At 39.4% G+C, this 10,890-nt stretch overlaps 1 long non-coding RNA gene across 1 annotated transcript; it reads left to right on the forward strand.

Annotated features, from left to right (window-relative positions):
* The first annotated feature begins 6,134 nt into the window (after positions 1-6,134).
* On the forward strand, positions 6,135-10,641 carry LOC147331006 (uncharacterized). The gene is made up of 3 exons (XR_015129139.1): positions 6,135-6,603; positions 6,823-6,885; positions 10,543-10,641. It is a non-coding gene; the product is annotated as an uncharacterized LOC147331006 (long non-coding RNA).
* The last annotated feature ends 249 nt before the right edge of the window (positions 10,642-10,890 follow it).

Consider the following 10,890-nt stretch of genomic DNA (forward strand, 5'->3'; position numbering starts at 1 on the left):
GGTTCAATCAAAATCTACCCCTCTGATGCGGGCATTCCTTGGTGAATATGGAATTTGCTGAAATGCACCATAAATGCTATATACATGCTTTGGAATTGGCTGGATGGGAGATGTTCCCATTATTGCATATTTTAGTAGGACAAAAGTAGGCTGTTGTTAAAAGAAGATGGGAAGCTGCACAATGATAAACATGTTGCTGTCATTACGTTAAAAATGGCAATCTTATTAAATGCTACATTTTCATAGTTCAAACATTTGATGTTTTCTATGTTCTATTGTGAACAAATATGGGCTTGTAAGATTTGAAAATCATTGCATTCTGTTTTTATTTGCATTTTACACAGTGTCCATGCTTTTTTGAAATTGGGTTTATATTTAAAAATTTTCAGAATTGAGCATCATAAAAGTTCAGCTTTGTTCAAAAGTACATGAAACAGGAGATGTTGGCTGTCCGATTGGCCTCCCTGCTGCTGCGGAGCCTGGGACGGTCTGCTTGCCTCCACTCCGGGGCGAAGGGTAACATCTCTTGGGTCTGGGTGCTGTTTCCCCCTCTGGGGGCGAGGGTACCTGGACCTGGGGTATAGAGTAAATCAAATCAAATCAAATCAAATCACTTTTATTGTCACATCACATGTGCAGGTACATTGGTACAGTACATGTGAGTGAAATTCTTGTGTGCGAGCTTCACAAGCAACAGAGTTGTGCAAAATACAATAATGTAAACAAGCAAAATACAAGAATGGCTACATCTGAAACTAATAAATATATGTACAATATATAATAGTATATGCATTTCTGGATGTGTATACTAAATATTTTTCTACGTGTGTGTGTGTATATACATATTTTACAAATTAAATAGAGTAAACAATAAAATAAAAAATATAAAAATATACAGAGTTGAGACATGTGCAAAACAGTGGCATTACTGTACAGTATGGAGTGCATAATGTTGAAGTTCCAGTAGTGAAGCTGAGGTGTCTATGACATGTTCAGCAGTCTGATGGCCTGGTGGAAGAAGCTGTCTCTCAGTCTGCTGGTTCGGGACCGGATGCTGCAGAACCTCCTTCCTGATGGGAAGTAGTCTGAACAGTTTATGGCTGGGGTGACTGGAGTCCTTGATGATCCTCCCCACTTTCCTCTGGCACCGCTTCCTGTAGATGTCTTGGAGGGAGGGAAGCTCACCTCCAATTATCCGTTCAGAGCACCGCACTACTTGCTGGAGAGCTTTGCGGTTGTAGGCGGTGCTGTTGCCATACCAGGTGGTGATGCATCCAGTGAGGATGCTCTCAATGGCACAGTGATAGAAGGTCCTGAGGATGCGGGGGCTCATGCCGAATCTTTTCAGTCTCCTGAGAAAGAAGAGGCGCTGTATGTTTGGGGAGTGTGATTGTGTGTACATGTCAATTTATGTCAATCCTTACGTTGGGTGAGTGCTGAGTGTTTGTATATGTGTGCATGAGGGTGGGAATGCATGTTTGTGTCTGTGTGTGCCTGTTTGTCTGTGTCTATATGTCAGGTCGGGTCTTAGACTCCACCTCTCTGGGAACTCCCAGGCCCTCCAAAGTGTGGAGGCCTATCTCCCCTCACCACACTCCCTGCCGGTGACTGATGCCCTCAGGGGTCGGTGCATTGGTGGTTCTTGGTGTCCGGGGCTGGGCGCTCAGGTATGTACCAGCTCACTCCCGGTGGCTACTTGGCGGGGCCTGGCGCCTGTTGCTCGGTCAGGCCTCCTCCGGGGTGCGGGGGGCCCTCAGGCCTTCGGCCTCTGGGCCTGCGGCTCGGTTCACTCTGGCACAGCTGGCTGCCGGCAGAGCCGGCGGGTACGCTGGTGCAGCCCCCTCTAGCTTCTGCTCGGTGGCTACTAGGTGACGCCTCGTCTGGGGATCCTCAGCCCTTCCCATGAGGGTGGCACGGATGCCCCTCCGGTGGTCCTCCTTGGGCTCTCGCACTCTGGGGCCTCTGGATGTCTGGGGCCTGGATCTCCTCCATGCCTGCTTCATGCCCTAGGGGACAGGGCTATGGCTCTCTACATCCTCTTGCAGACCATTACATGTGGAAACCATTTGAATACAAGCGAGCTGATCCACACAGGTGTGCACACGGGTGTTCACTGTTCGTAGACTTAAATTACACCTTTCTTGGCTGCTACTTCAAAGCACATTGTGCGCTGTCTGTCCTGCGTGCTGCACAACAACATTGAATATTTAGTATTTACTGCTGTTTACACTTAGCTAGATTAGATGCGATGGTGTTGTGTTTAGTATGTTGCTTTGGTTTTTTTTGCTTGTTTTCTCTTCTTTCTCTCTCAACAGGTGATCCAGGAGATTTTTTTTCCCTTTCTCACTGTCCCTCTCCCCTTCTGTTTTTCTTTTCCTTCCTCTTTCTTTCTCCCTTTCCTATCCCTCACTCATGTCTGTCCTGTCTGTAACAACTGAAAATAAAATAAAATAAATAATAAAAACAAAGGTCGATCAAATGGACCATTACGGCAATGCCACGATGATCCATTCGGCAAAATAAATCCATTGGGTATCCTTGTTGGTCTTCAGACAACAATTCTGAGGCTAAAGAACCAAATGGGACAGGCAAAGAAAAACAAAACAGTACATTAAACAGTTCAATCTAAAGCATCTTAGAAATGAGAATGTTGACTGCTGACTGGATAACACTTCAGATACAAGCACCAGTTATATGCTTGCACCAGATTAGAGAGCTCATTTTACCTATATGAAACCCACTGGTTAACTTACAAATTATAGCAAATCATTATGCAGCTTTTGAGCCTGAATGTGCTGAAACACCCGTTTTGATTTTGTTTTTTCCCCAGAATAATTAAAGTAGTTGTTGTAGTTTTGTAATATACTTGAATCTAATGCATTTCCACAGCTAGAGTTTGTTTTCTATAGTCTGAATCAGATGATAAGTTTGGTTTCTTTGCACACATAGAAAACTACTTCTCTACAAACCACGAAAGAATACTGAGTGCTTTTATTGGCCAGGTTTTTGTGCTTTACGAGCAACCAAAGTTATTACAGCAAGAAGCTACCGTTTTCTGCACTAGTGAATAATGTGGAGAATTTACATCTATTAATTAGAGATGGACCGATCTGATATTACGTATCGGTATCGGTCCGATACTGACCTAAATTACTGGATCGGATATCGGAGAAAAATAAAAAATGTAATCCGATCCATTAAATATCACGAAAGCACCTCACAAAACTTGCAACACGCCGTAACTCACCTCAGAACGTTAGCACGTCGGAGCAGTATGCATCACGTGATAGAGCGGCTGTGGCATGCGGGACCTGTCGGTGGTCTGGATAGCATTTGGAGCTTCGCTAGCAACCCGGCATTTCATCTCCGACAAAGTTATCCCGAGAGAAGTAAAGCAAGTGTGTAAGTCCATCTCTGAATGTTTGTAAAGCATTCCTGCGTTAAGCTTAACAAACGATATATGGAGCGACTGCCTCTTCTTGCTGCTACTTCAATCATGAAACTGCTTAACGATCAGCTGATCGGCTTTTCTGTCGCGAGTCCGTGTCTCTAGTTTGCTTTTGGCCCACTTTGCACCAGAAAGAGGAAACCAGCGGCTGAACAACAGCAGCACGTTTAAGCTTGATCAGCTATTGTTAGAATGTATTTAATATTACTTTCTACTCCAGGATCTTTTTCTACGTAGCTGACGCTGGTAACTGTGCAGGGGCGGATCTAGCAAAGTTTAGCCAGGGGGGCCGATAGGGCATTAACAGGGAAAAGGGGGCACAAAGACATACTTTTCTTTCTTATTCTCATTTAAAATGTCTAGCTTTTAATAAATAATTATCTGACACCCAAAGTTTTAATTTGATGTAAAATGAATAGAAGTCAATTACTGTATATAGTAACTATTAAGTCTAATATATATACCCTAGTAAGCTATAGTACTTTTTCCTTTGGGAAGGTACCATCTGTGCAGTCTGCAATTTTGTTGAAGAAAGATGTTGAATCTATTTAATATTTCTTGAAAAATAATTGATTTCTGTGCATTTTTTTTCACACTGCATCAAATTAAGGTTGATTACGTTGATTAAGCATCATGAGGTGGAGCGTGAGGGGTGGTTCCCTATTTTTTATTTATTTATTTTTGTTGTTGCTGGGAGTTGGAACCCTATTAGTTAGGTTGCTTAATATTTATGCTAAGTACTCTTTAAAATACCAGAATAGGGAGGATGGTGTAGGTTTAAGTTTATTAGATTGATCAGTATTGCTGAACTATGAAATATATTTTTTTGCATACAGGTATAACAGAATAGCTTTAGTGTACTTGTTGTTTTAAACTTGAGTATGAACTTATACAAAACGCAGCAAGATATTTAAAAAACAGTTTTGTTGATTAAATAACACTATATCGGATTCATATCGGTATCGGCAGATATCCAAATTTATGATATCGGTATCGGACATAAAAAAGTGGTATCGTGCCATCTCTACTATTAATCATATTTATTTGGACAAAATTTTATAGTTTGTGCATGCTTCACATCAGTGGTACTCTGCTGCATCCTGGAATGCAAAGTATACCTGGTTACAACAATGCATCTGGCTCAAACTTGGAGTGAACATCTGGCAGTTTGAGTTTGGATCCACCTCCTCTTGATATCTTCATGCGGTTGATTTCCTCCACACACAAGTATAATTACTGTGTTACATCTGCACAAACAAGCTTTAAAGGAACACTAAAGCTTTAAATGGAGTATTTTGACTTTGGGTATTAGCAGTTGGAATTAAAGCAAAACTTTTTATATATTTTTATTCCCAGACATCATTTAAATAAAATCTTTTCATCCAAAATGGGGAAAATCTTTTATTCACTTGTGTTTTTCAAGTGTGATGCACAGGACATACTGTACGGCGTAGGCATCAATATCTTTATAAAGCAAAGGTTATGTGTTTCATCAGTAATACAGCTATTTAAATCATTGTCTATCAATAACAGTAGCAATAAACTATTTTCTGATGTACAACCCACTATTCTTGTGCCACTCCTTTTCCTTTCATTGCTTTGACAGTATTATTTTTTTTAATGTCATATATTTCATGTAACTAGTATTTCAGACACTTTTACTGCTCCAGAGAGTAAACACTGAAAACATGAAGGTGTCTGTGACTTTAAGATAGTTAACTTATGACATCAAAGATTATTTTTGCCATAATAGGATTGATGTTGGTGTGATTTCTACAATAAATAAGTTACTATGTATTCATGTTGAAATGAAAAGGGACATAGAGACAATAGCATTAAGGGTTTTTTTTTTTTGTTAAAAAAGAAAAGCAGGCATTGAAAGTTCCCAAGTAGTCACAGTGAGTCTCTTGTCTATTACATGAAGAAATCTGGGGAGACCCAAAGCATGATAGCTGTCTCTTAAGTGTTTTTGGTGTATGGGTTAAGAGTATATAGTCTGAGGGTTTCAGCCTCTGCAGTGAGCATGTGTCTATCAGTGAGAACCTGCACTGTTTACAGCTAAGTCATGTCATATGGTTGCCAAGTGAATTTGCAAAAAAGTTGAATCTGTCATTGTACGGCTGGAAGTCCATTTGAATATTTGAACAGGGGAAGGGTTCAGACATTCGAGATCAAGGATATCGCTGCTCCCCAGGCAGAATGTAGCCACGGAGTCTATCAAAACTCATTAAGTAAGTGTAGAAAAGATGTAAGATGGCAGGAAGTATCTTAATAACGGAGACGTTCCACACATGCCTTTAATTTGAATCATCCAAAATGCATTGTTCATCCTTTTCTGCTTTGTGCCTACTTGATGGATTAGCTCTGTCACCGAAAGGTTTTTGTTGTCTTTCTGAAAGGTTTTAATTTAATTATGTGTGACATCTAACCAGGGGCGATTTTAGCCCATTTTGATGATTGAAATGATTCAAAGCACCCCCAAAGATTTCTTACTTTTTTTGACAATATTTTTAGTTGTGTGACACACTACTAAAAATATAAAAAGCATACAGTACTGTACTTGTTTGAGACGTAACATTTTAACAACAAAAGTATAGATAACCCCCCCTCCCAAAATGGTTTGTTCCAGCTCTCCCCTGCTCTATCGCTCTTGCTGCCAGAGCGATGGTGGCTGAGACGCAGCGGAGCGGAGGTCTAAGTACCTGGCTTAAAACAGGACATATTAGCTGCATTTAACCTTCAGTTACTCTTTATATAGTTAGGTAGGAGTCAGACCATGTTTCTTTTTAGCTGAAAAACATTACACCAGGTAACCTGCAGTGTTGAAAACGTGTTTTCCGACGATGTTTGCTACCCTTCAATCCGTCTTGCTCTGTAGTAAATTCAGCGACATTTCACCGTCCTGTTGCTAACATTGAAATGTATACAGCCTATTTAAAAATCTAAAACTTTAAATTATCCGTAGCCTGCTGTTGTTACCACTGTCCTGTTTGAAATGGATACTAACTAGCTAACTGACTGGATGCCCATTAACCTTATAACTCCTGTTGTGTGTGTGTGTGTGTGTGTGTGTGTGTGTGTGTGTGTACACAGAGAGACAGCCAGGTTCATAATGGATATGAGGAAGTTTTTTCAAAATAAGGAGCCACATTCAGGTAAAATTGTAAAATCAAATGATCCGTTAATCAAGGATAATGTTGGATCAGTGTTTCAATATTTATCTTTTATTAGATGTTCATGTGGTTTGGTTATTTGCCTTTTGGTTGAAAGTACACTGAGAGTGGACTTTTTTATTAGTGATCTTAATAGTATTTTTTCATATTAATTTAATTTTTCATCTAATTGAATACAATCTATTTGTGTATGATTGTCAGTCCGAAGAGGGAGAGAGGAAAGAGGGGAACGTGAGGAGAAAGTACAAGGTCAGGAAGAACCAGGTAAGAAAACAGAGAGGGAACAGTGACAGGCACAACAGAACCTGTTAAACTGACAAAGAGAAAAAACCTGATTTTACTCAACACAATCTGGAAGTTGTGTTCTCCCTATATTAAAGCTGCTATACAAAATCTGTAAAACAAACTGGGTTGAAACATTTTTGACCCTCTTTAACGACATTCCAACATAACATTATCATTGATTGGGGAGATTAAAATTAATGATATATTTTTATGTGGTTCAGCCACAACTCTACTAAAACCTCAGCTAGTAATAGGTAGGCCAACTTTTGGACCGTCCAGTTGTCTGTATGACTGCTGCAGTACGTACATCACATTTGCACACTATCAGAAAGTGCCAAACAGCCCTGGTGGAGTGAGGAGCTGTAAAGAGAAGCAGATGCTCTGTTTATATTCTAAAAATGTTTTAAGCTAACTTGTTTCAAAGGTTTTGTACAGCAGCTTTAAATGTTTTCCAAAAGCACACATACGCTTATCAGTGTTTCTCAAACTTTTTACAGTGTCAAGCTCTCCTAAGTACCACTATGAAAGTATGAAAGTCATAAATCTTACAACACAAAATTATTATTATTAAATTAGTAAAATTAGTATCTGCATACATTGTATACATTCTACCACAGCCAAAGTTGCCTCCAATTTTATAGTTTTTATTAATATTATGTAATTTATTTGTAACAATTTATTCTGTTTTGGGAGTGTTTTTTATGTATCTGTATTATATTATACATACATATTAAAAGTGAATCTCTGTCCAAAAAATGCACTCAGTTTACTTTTTACTCACTATGAGCATCACTCATTATTCTCCCCCAGTAATTAAGGTTAGGATATGTATTTATTTTTTATTCCAATCCATTCTTCTTTAGCAGCATTTAAATAACCTTTATCAGATTTGATGGTTTTGTTACAGACTTTTCAAAAAAGTGTTTTGCTTTTCTTTCACAAATGTGGGGATTAAATTGTGTGAAAATGTACAAAACAGTGATGCCATGTTTTGTGACGAGGACCCAGGCACAGAGAGACTTGATGAATTTAAGAATCTTATGATTTAATAAAGAAATTTGCAGACTTGCACAGAGATGGTAAAATTATGATGACTGATAATGAAGACAACAGACGATGAGGACAGGGAGGAACAGGGGTTTAAATGCACCAAAGTGACAGTCAGAGAGAACTCGGGACAACATTTAAGGATGCAGGGACTGACAGAGACAGGTTTATCTTGCCTGGCTGGGCAGCTCTCTGGGTGCTCAGCACCCCCAAAGCTCTGATTCTAGAATCGCCCCTGCATCTAACAAAGATATAACTCACATCTATCCCTTTATTTAGGGAACAAAAATGTGTCTCTTGATTTGAACAGGTTACAGTCCTCAGCATTGGTACTTCCTCAGTGAACATTTATACCAACCAAGTTTAAAGGAAAATATTATTTTGTTCTTGGCCTGTCCTTTTAAGCCATGTGGTTATTGTGCAACCATCTCAAGAGTCTCTCTGGGTTCTTTATGTCTTCAGCTGTAATGTAGATAACAACTATAAAAGCTTTTATATGTGCCAAAATATTGAAATATGTCTCTCAAAATATAAATCCTGAACTTGTAGCTAAAACATAACACAGACTCACAGGCAGGCACTATAACAAAGGGAACAGAGACGTGGGACCAGGGCAGACACAGACACTGACTGGACGTGGGAATATAGCAGACAGGGGAGACAGCAACTAAGGAACACAGACAGAAAACCAGAACACTAAAACTCTAACCAAACCCCACCCAGAGAACCTTAACTAAGAATAATCCTAAAACCCGTAAAGCAAAGCTAGAATATAATGAAATAACAAAATCAAAGAACCAAAAAACACAAAACACTGGGTCAACGACCCAGGGACCCTAACAGTTTGTGAGTGTGAGCTTACCAAGTGAACTGAGGGTGCTAACTACTCCCAGGAAGGATTGCTGGACGAGAGGGCAGCAGACACAGTGCACTGGCACGAGGGAGCAGACACATGAGCACAAACACTGGGAGAAGACACAGAGTGGAAGTCGGGAGCACACAGGGATGTATTATTGTTGTGTATCAGTTCCATCACTGTAAATAAACGCACTGCTTGTACATAGAGCACCGCGCCTGGGTCCTCCTTCCCCCCACCCCCCACGGTTTGCCATGCCAAACCGTGACACTTCTGAAACCCCACAGACCTTGAAACTTTACCAAACAGATGGATGTAGTGGAGATATTGTGTTGAACTGAAATACAATATTTTAACAGCTTTTTGAAATTGGCAAATATAGCATCTTTTCATTTACATTTATTTTTACACTGTTTATTTGTCTGGTACTTACAAAATTAATTCAAAGAACAAATAATTTCACTGGGTATTGATGTTAATGTTAATAAAAAACCTGACATGATGCAAAACTAGTTCAAAATGTCATTGTACTAACTGGCTTCATTCACACCCACTGAAGCGTTTCCTAACAGTATTTTACAACAGACGTTTTCTGCTTTCCCTGAACAACAATAAAGCAGATTTCATGAACAACACAACTGTTTAAATCATTAGCTTGCAGCTACATCGATAATAATAATGAAAATAATAGTAACAATAAAAAGAGAAGCATTAGGATAGAACCTAAGAGTGTAAAGAGTTCTTCTTAGGGTTTCTTTCTTTCTTTCATTGCTTTAAGGCCAATATTTTTTTTTTAAGTATATATTGTAATTCTTTTTCCTTTAACTACTGTGTCAGATAACAGTACCAAAAACAATCCACTAATGAAAAATAACAGACAGCTTCACAAACACAGGCTTCTGACCTCGACTGAGACTGAGACAAAAAGCTAAAAATTCCTTCAGCTGCAAGATTTTTGAGGTTTTCTTGCATGCGTTACCTATTACAAGGCCTCGAGTATTTCAACTGGATTCAAATCTGGGTTTTTTCCCCCACTGGCCAGTCCGTAACAGTTGACTTCTTTTTTCTGAGCCATTCCTGGTTGGATAGACAAGTGTGTTTAGGATCAATCTTACATAGAGACATCCACATTTATAACTTTTCTGTTTTTTTGTAGTCACATTTAAGCCAGTCAGATGCTGAATTATGAGGACTCATATCATTCCCTTTAGACTTAAAAAACGGACACTAGCGCCTCTCTGTTGGCATGCCTGTTGATAAGCTAGAGAATTGATTCACATGCTGTGTGCCTTTTGCTGGTTGGTTAAAAAAAAACAAGACCGCACAGCTATCATTAAAAAAAAATAACAGAAAAATTGTGTTTTCTTAGTCTTTTTGGCTGCCAAAAGAATGTTTCTGTTAAAGCTTGAGAATTTGCAAGCCAACGTGTTTTGCAATAAATGCTTTTATCCTTCTGGAAGTGATATGATTAGCTCTACTAGCAGTAATTCTGGAGCAATTTGTGACTATGTTTTGAAACATAATTCCAACATCCCTGTATCACAAATAATGATTGATTTGTTTGTGCCAATTTTTCCCCTTATGTAGATCAAAATCTTATGATGATGAAAAGTTCATTGAGGACCTGAATTTTACACCCCTAACTGCATCATCTTCAAGTACTACTTAATATGCCAGGTTTATACTATGGTATAATAGTGCAACCTAAACTAAACTGACTTCTTTATACATAGAAAAAAACAAAAAGGTCTTCAGAGAGTGCACCCTTCTCCAAGGTTAATACTCTACATACCAGTAGCCCTGACATCACATCTGATGAAGACCCTGGAGAGGTTAGTTCTAAACCATCTGCGCCTCCCTGGTGAGGTCTTCATTGGATCCGCTGCAGTTTGCATCGGGGTGGAAGACGCCATCATGTACCTCCTGCACCGAGCTCTGATCATGTTTTTTGATTTCTCCAGTGCTTTCAACAGCATCCAGCCACGACTTCTGAGGGACAAGCTGGAGCTATCTGGAGTGGACCACCACATGTCCCAGAGGGATACATGTCCCTCATCTCTCCTCCACTCGCACACTGAGCA

The sequence above is a fragment of the Aulonocara sp. 'chitande type north' Nkhata Bay genome, linkage group LG5, assembly GCF_057382095.1.
Source record: "Aulonocara sp. 'chitande type north' Nkhata Bay isolate Kocher_YH1m ecotype deep benthic linkage group LG5, A_spYH_male_GT1.1, whole genome shotgun sequence".
In the NCBI taxonomy this organism is placed as follows: Eukaryota; Metazoa; Chordata; class Actinopteri; order Cichliformes; family Cichlidae; genus Aulonocara; species Aulonocara sp. 'chitande type north' Nkhata Bay.